Below are 7494 nucleotides of genomic sequence, written 5' to 3'. Positions count from 1 at the left end.
AGTAGAATAGAAAACCCAGAAATAAACCCACAATTACATGGTCAATTAACCTTAAACAAAGGAGGAATGAATACCCACTGGGAAAAAGATAGTCTCTTCAACTAATGGTTTTGGGAAAACTGGACAGCTACATACAAAAGAATGAAATTGTACCCCTTTCTATACCATACACAAAAATAAACTCAAAATGGAAAAAAGACCTAAATGTGAGACCTTAAACCATAAAAACCCTTGAAGAGAGCACAAGCAGCAATTTCTCTAACATCAGCAAGGGAAATAAAAGCAAAAATAAACTATTGGAACTATATCAAAATAAAAAGCTTCTACACAGCAAGGAAATGATCAACAAAACTAAAAGACAACCTACTGAATGGGAGAAGATACTTGCAAATGACATATCCAATAAAGGGTTAGTATCCAAAATATATAAAGAACTGATACAATTCAATACCAAAAAAAACCCCAAATAATTCAATTTAAAAATGGGCAGAAGACATGAACAGACATTTCTCCAAAGAAGACATACAGATGGCTAACACACACATGAAAAGATGCTCAACATCACTCATCGTCAGGGAAATGCAAATCAAAACCACAATGAGATATCACCTCACACCTGTCAGAATGGCTAAATCAAAAACACAAGCAACAAGTGTTGGCGAGGATGTGGAGAGAAAGGAACCCTCATGCACTCTTGGTGGGAATGCAAACTGTGCAGCCCACTCTGCAAAATAGTATGGAAATTCCTCAAAAAGTTAAAAATAGGGATGCCTGGGTGGCTCAGTCGGTTAAGCACCTGCCTTCGGCTCAGGTCACGATCTCAGGGTCCTGGGATCGAGTCCAATATCAGCCTCCTTGCTCAACAGGGAGCCTGCTTCTCCCTTTGCCCGCCACTCCCCCTGCTTGTGCTCTCTCTCTCTCTCTAAAAAATAAATAAATAAATAAAATCTTTTTTTAAAAAGTTAAAAATAGAACAACCTTATGATCCAGTAATCACATTACTTGATATTCACCCAAAAAATACAAAAACACTAATTCAAAGGGATACATGCAACCCTGTATTTATAGCAGCATTATTTACAATAGCCAAACTATGGAAGAAGACTGTGTCCATCAGTTGATGAATGGATAAAGAAGAGGTGGTATATACATACAATGGAATATTACTCAGCCATAAAAAAAAAAGAAATCTTGCCATTTACAACAACATGGATAGAGCTAGAGAGTATAAAGCTAAGCGAAATAAGTCAGTCAGAGAAAGACAAATGCCATATGATTTCACTCATATGTGGAATTCAAGACACAAAACAAATGAGAAAATGGGAAAAAAGAGAAGGAGAGAGAGAGGCAAACCAAGAAACAGACTCCTAACTATAGAGAACGAACTGATGGTTACCAGAGGGGAGGTCAGTAGGGGAATGCGTGAAATAGGTGATGGGGACTAAAGAGTACATTTATCGTGACGAAAAAATATAAACATATATATATATAATTTAAAAAATTAAAACAATAAAATACAGTATCATGCAACATGAATGAATTTTTCAATCATAATATATTTTTCCTATTTTTCTAAATCTCCTCAGGATATAATGGATTGTAGAAAGCCAAAAATATATACAATGTATTGTGGGGTTTGTAATTTATGTAGCAATAAAACACCATACAGTACACAAACACTGGGAGAGGGGAAATGGAAGAAGCCTGTTGTCAGGATCTCATACTGTTTGTTGAAGTGGAATAATACAACTCAAAATAGACTGTGGTCAGTTGAAGATGTGGACCATACATGCTAAAGCAACCTCTAAAATGACACAACCTGGGGCACCTGGGTGGCTCAGATGGTTAAGCGTCTGCCTTCAGCTCAGGTCATGATCCCAGGGTCCTGGGATCGAGCCCCACATCGGGCTCCTGGCTCGGCGAGGAGCCTGCTTCTCCCTCTGCCTCTGCCTCTCTCCCTGCTCATGCTTTCTCTCTCTCTCTCTCTGTATCTCTGTGTCTCAAATGAATAAATAAAATCTTTAAAAATAAATAAATAAATAAATAAATAAATAAATAAAATGACACAACCAAAGCACAGCTAACACGCTAAGAAGTAGAATCGAATCATAAAATACTCAATCCAAAGAAAGCAGGAAAAAAGGAAAAGAGGAGCTTTGCAGTTCTGCTATTTTCAAATTCCAGAGGACAAAGTGGTGAGGCCTCCCTGGAGGAGCCAGCCCCTGCCTCTGTGGGTCTCAGCTCTTCACAGCAGAGCCCACACTGAAGTCACCACCTGCCCCAGTTCCTGTGCCGCCTGCACTGGGCAAGTAAATCCCTCAGCCATCTCACACAGTGCACCTAAATCAGGTCCCTGGCTCTCCCACTGTCACCCAAGTGTCCTTTCCTGTCTTCAGATGACCCTGAGTGCCTATGTAATCCGCAGACTGCAAAAGCCCCTTCCCTTCAGCTGAGCCTCAGGCCATTTCTGGGTGCCCCTGGGACGGAGCCTGACCTGCACCCTGACTTGTTCTCTCGAAGCCTCTAACGGCTCAACTGTAAAATGAGGGAAATCCCTCGGCAGATGTGACTTCTCTCTGAGAAATACCAAGAGCCGTAGAAATGAAAATGTTAGTACACTGTCACCTCCACCCAGCCTCTCTCCCGGGGGTCCCCCGGGAGTCCTGGGTTTCTCCTTGTCTCCTCCTTGGCGTCCTTGGACATGAGTGTCCCCAGGGAACCTCCTCAGGCTCCTCCCCTGGAGCCACAGGTCTACTTACCCATCCCTCCTCTTCAGCCTCACAGATCAGCACTTTTCAGAGGTGAAACCAAAGCCGCGGCAGGCTGCGCCCCGACGGGAGACCACCACAGGCTTCCACGGTGAGGCTGGGGGGGAGAGGACAGATTGATGGGGATTTGGAGGCAGGTTGGACCCGAACTCCACCTATTACCATCGAGAACCTAGGTTCATATCCCAGCCCTATCATGTAATACCTATGAGACGTTAAGAAAATTAGTTACCTTCTCTAAACCTCAGTGACCTCGTCTATAGACAGGGTTAATAAATAAATTCATCCCTCAGGGTTGCTGTGAGTATTAAAGAAATACTGCATGGGAAAACCCTTGGAATCGTGTCTGGCATGTAGTAAGTGCTCAATAAATGCCAACTCTTAATATCACTGCTGAGACTAAGAATGCTTGGAGCCTGTCCAATGCTGCCTCCCGTGTGGGGTGTGAGGGGGAAAGCGAGTCCTAGAAGACCTAAATTTGAGGTCTGGCGCTTCTTGTTAGGTGAGACTGAGCAAATTACTTGGGATCTCTGCGGTTTGATGGGTTTCATTTTTCATTCATTCATTCATTCATTCACGCAACCTCCAAGGGCTGCTCCAAGTTGCAAATGAGAATATTTATTCACGTCCCTTTGCGCATTCATTTGTTCCTTCAACACACTTACTGAGCACATATTCAGCCGTGGGCTCTGGGCTGGGCACTGGGGCAGAGAAGAAAAAGACATGGTCTCCCTACTGGTAGCACTGTCAGTCCAGCGGGGAGCTCGATCTGCAAACCAGCGATTATTGCACGATCAAGGCATGTCCCGCAGCTCTGCTTTTAAAGGTGAGGAGAAAGGGGCGCCTGGTGGGCTCAGTCGGTTAAGCATCTTCCTTCAGCTCGGGTCATGATCCTGGGGTCCTCTGCCCCTCCCCCACTCCCCACCCTTGTGCTCGTGCTCGCTCGCTCGCTCTCAAATAAATAAATAAAATATTTTTAAAAAATAAAAAATAGAGCGCCTGGGTGGCTCAGTTGGTTAAGTGACTGCCTTCAGCTCAGTCATGATCCCTGGGTCCTGGGATCAAGTCCCACATGGGGCTCCCCCTGCTCAGCGGGGAGCCTGCTTCTCCCTCTGCCTCTGCCTGCCACTCCCCCTGCTTGTGCTCTCTCTCTGTCAAATAAATAAATAAAATCTTTTAAAAAATATAAAAAATAAAGGTGAGGAGAAAGATGGAAAGCTTGAGGGTTGTATCAAGTTAAGGTAGAGCTTATTTTCTCTAGACAGAGATGAACTTCGTCATATGCTAAGGGAAAAGGGGGAGAAGTAGATGTCCTGAGGACAGAAGAGAGAAAAGACATCTGTCCCTGGGAACTGAAGGAAGAGAGAGGAACATAGTCACCAGTTTGTGAGGACAGGGTGGAGCTCTGCGTGTGGTTTTGACTTTTCTGGGGGAGAAAGTGCACCTATTTCTGCAGAGAGTACCCTGCTCTGGCATCTTCATCATAGCCTCCTACCCATCCCTCTCCTCTGCTACTCCAGAACAGTAAGCCTTGTAGAGTGATTTGGCTGGGTTGGTCTTTGGCCTCTACTCAGTCTGTAAATTCCTTTACCTCAAAGCTTCCAGAGCAACCAAGCCTCTCCTCTGGTTTCCAGAACTCCATTTGCTACTGGCTCTCACACTGCTTCTCTCCCCTCTTTTTCTCAGTCTGCTTCACTGGCATCTGCTCTTCAGGATTCTGTCTCATGCCCTCTGTAAAGTTCTAATCCTCACATAGTCATCTCCAGCCTTAATCCCCCCATTACACTCTCCATCTTATTTTTGATTGGGCATGTTGACTGGGCAACTCTTCATCTACCAGTCCTCACCACATCCAAATGCAATTAATTAATTGTACCTCCTAGCACCCCAACCCTGCTCCTCCTTTCTCAGGTTTTAGGAGCGCCAATGCAGTCATCCTCCCTAACAACAACAACAACAAAAACCCTTGACATTACTGTTGATTCCTCTGTCTCTCCCCACTTCCAATTGCTCTTATATTGATGTGACTCTCAAAACATCTCTTCAATCTCTCTCAACACTTTCATCAGCCAGTTAACTGATCTGCTCATCTCTCAGTCTTTTTCGTCCCTTCTGCCCCTCCTTGAGGAGGCTGTTATTCTACATTTCCTTTCTTGACTGTTTAGTGTCAAGAAGCTCCATGAGGAACTACCTGAGTAATCCTAAAATGCAAAACAGGAGAGCAAATTACAGTTCACGTGACAGAGACAGACTGACTTTGTTCAAGTTAAGAGGTTCATCAGCAGGGGCACCTGGGTGATTCAGTCGGTTAAGCGTCTCTTGATTTTGGCTCAGGTCATGTTCTCAGGGTCATGAAATCGAGCCCCGTGCTGGGCTCTGTGCTGGGCATGGAGCCTACTTAAGATTCTCTCTCCCTCTACCTCTGCGCCCGCCCCCCCACCAAAACACTCATGCGCACCCTCTCTCTCTCTCTAAAAAAAAAAAGAAAGGAAACGAAATAGGCTTTCTTCCATTGACCATGTTGTTCTAACAGTCTCTGATCCCTACTCCAGGGGCCAACCCAGGGCCAAAGTTAATGGGTGAGGATGGAAATACCAGCACCTTCAACACCTCCTACACCAACTTCTTCCTGATGGGCTTCCCTGGATTGTGAGAGTGGCGGCCCCTCCTGGTCCTGCCTCTTACCTTCCTTTATGTGACCATCATCTCTGCCAATACCCTGGTCATCCACACGGTGGTGGCCCAGCGGAGCCTGCACCAGCCCACGTACCTGCTCATTGCCCTGCTCCTGGCTGTCAACGTTTGTGCTGCCACTGCCGTGGTGCCCAAAATGCTGGCGGGCTTTGTGCATTATGCTAACCCCATATCACTGCACAGCTGCCTGGCCCAAATGTTCTTTATCTACTTCACTCTCCTTCTGGACTACAACCTCCTGCTGGCCATGGCCCTAGACCGCTACGTGGCCATCTGTCACCCACTCCGCTATACTGACCTGATGACCTCCCACCTGCTGGATGTGCTGGCCATTCTTGCCCTGACACGGAGCCTAGGAGTGGCAGTACCTCTGGTGGTGCTAACTTCAGAAGCTCAATTCTGCCGGACAATGGTGATTCCACACTTGACCTGTGAGTGTGAACTGCACTGCTGAGCATAGCTTGTGGAGACTTGACTTTCAACAATAAGTTGGGACTGGCCATGCGGTTGGTCACTGTGACCTTTGACCCCTACTAGGGGCCTCCTACACCCGCATCATTTATGCTGCCTTCCGGATCTCTTCTGGGGGAGCCCGAGCCAAGGCCTTGCATACATGTGGCTCCCACTTACTGGTCATCCTCACTATCTACCTCTCTGGTCTCTCCACCTCCATTGTCTTCCGAGTAGCCAAGACTGTGTCTCAGGATGTCCAGAACCTACTCAGTGCCATCTACTTGCTGCTCCCAGGAGCCTTGAATCCTGTCATTTATGGGGTGAGGACCAGGGAGATCCGGCAATATGTGGAAAAGATGCTCTATAGCAAGAAAGCAGCCCAGGAGGTTGGAGAGAATGCAAGGTATGATAGTGGAGGGAAAATTGCCAGGGTGAGAGGACTTTATTAACTTGGGAAGTTGAGGCTGTGACCCCTGGGAATAAGAAATAAGCAGGCTAGGGGCGCCTGGGTGGCTCAGTTGGTTAAGCGACTGCCTTCGGCTCAGGTCATGATCCTGGACTCACAGGATCGAGTCCCGCATCGGGCTCCCTGCTCGGCAGGGAGTCTGCTTCTCCCTCTGACCCTCCTCCCTCTCATGCTCTCTGTCTCTCATTCTCTCTCTCTCTCAAATAAATAAATAAAATCTTAAAAAAAAAAAAAAGAAAGAAGCAGGCTTTACTGAGGGACAGGCTGAAATCATGAGGAGATTATGGGCTCAAATCAGCAGGTCCCTTGTTGGCCAACAATTGCTTTTTAAATTCTCAGAATGCTTTTTCTATTTCCATTCAATAATAAAACTGCTTTTACCTATTTATTTTTTTATGATTTTATTTACTATTTGAGAGAGAGAGCACGAGTGGGGGCAGAGGGAGAGGGAGAAGCAGACCTCTCAGCTGAGCAGGGAGCCCAAGGCAGGGCTTGATCCCAGGACCCTGAGATCATGACCTGAGCCGAAGGCAGATGCTCAACAAGTCTACTGAACCACCCAGGTGCCCCCCTCCTTTTTTTTATTTTTTAAAAAGATTTTATTTTATTTGAGAGGGAGAGAGGGCAGGGAGGGATGGGCAGAGGGAGAGGGAGAGAATCTCAAGCAAACTTCATGCTAAGCACAGAGCCCGACACAGGGCTGGATCTCATGACCCTGAGATCATGACCTGAGCTGAAATCAAGAGTCAGACGTTTAACCAAGCCACCCAGGCACCTCATTACATATTTATCTTTCTGTTTAGTTTCTTTGTCCTCTTCCCCCTGAGAAAGCCCCAATTAATATCTGGATGTATAGAATCCCACTGGAAGTTGTACAGAGCAAGTCAGGCAGACCACGACCTGCTCTGAACATTCAGTCTGGAACAAATAAATAGTCCAGGCCCTTCCCTGGGACCCAGCCTCTCCCAAATACAGCCTAAGCCCAGTCTGACCAAATATACAGGCCAGCCTTTTGGTTTCCAGTCTAACCCAAGCACACTGGTTGGGTTCTAGAGTCCAGTCAGTCCCAAACACAGGCCCCAGGCCTGATACCCCCAATCTGACACAAGCACA

General features: G+C 46.3%; 1 pseudogene; it reads left to right on the top strand.

Moving 5' to 3' along the window:
* Nucleotides 1–5293: 5293 nt before the first annotated feature.
* LOC123856498 (olfactory receptor 52Z1P-like) lies at nt 5294–6419 on the top strand (annotated as a pseudogene).
* Nucleotides 6420–7494: the final 1075 nt, after the last annotated feature.

This window comes from Mirounga angustirostris, unplaced genomic scaffold (genome assembly GCF_029215605.1).
Source record: "Mirounga angustirostris isolate CCGP_5_RB_7025 unplaced genomic scaffold, mMirAng1.0.hap1 SCAF_13, whole genome shotgun sequence".
NCBI lineage: Eukaryota > Metazoa > Chordata > Mammalia > Carnivora > Phocidae > Mirounga > Mirounga angustirostris.
Note: the sequence above shows the minus strand (reverse complement) of the source record. Positions and strands in the feature narration are given on the sequence as shown.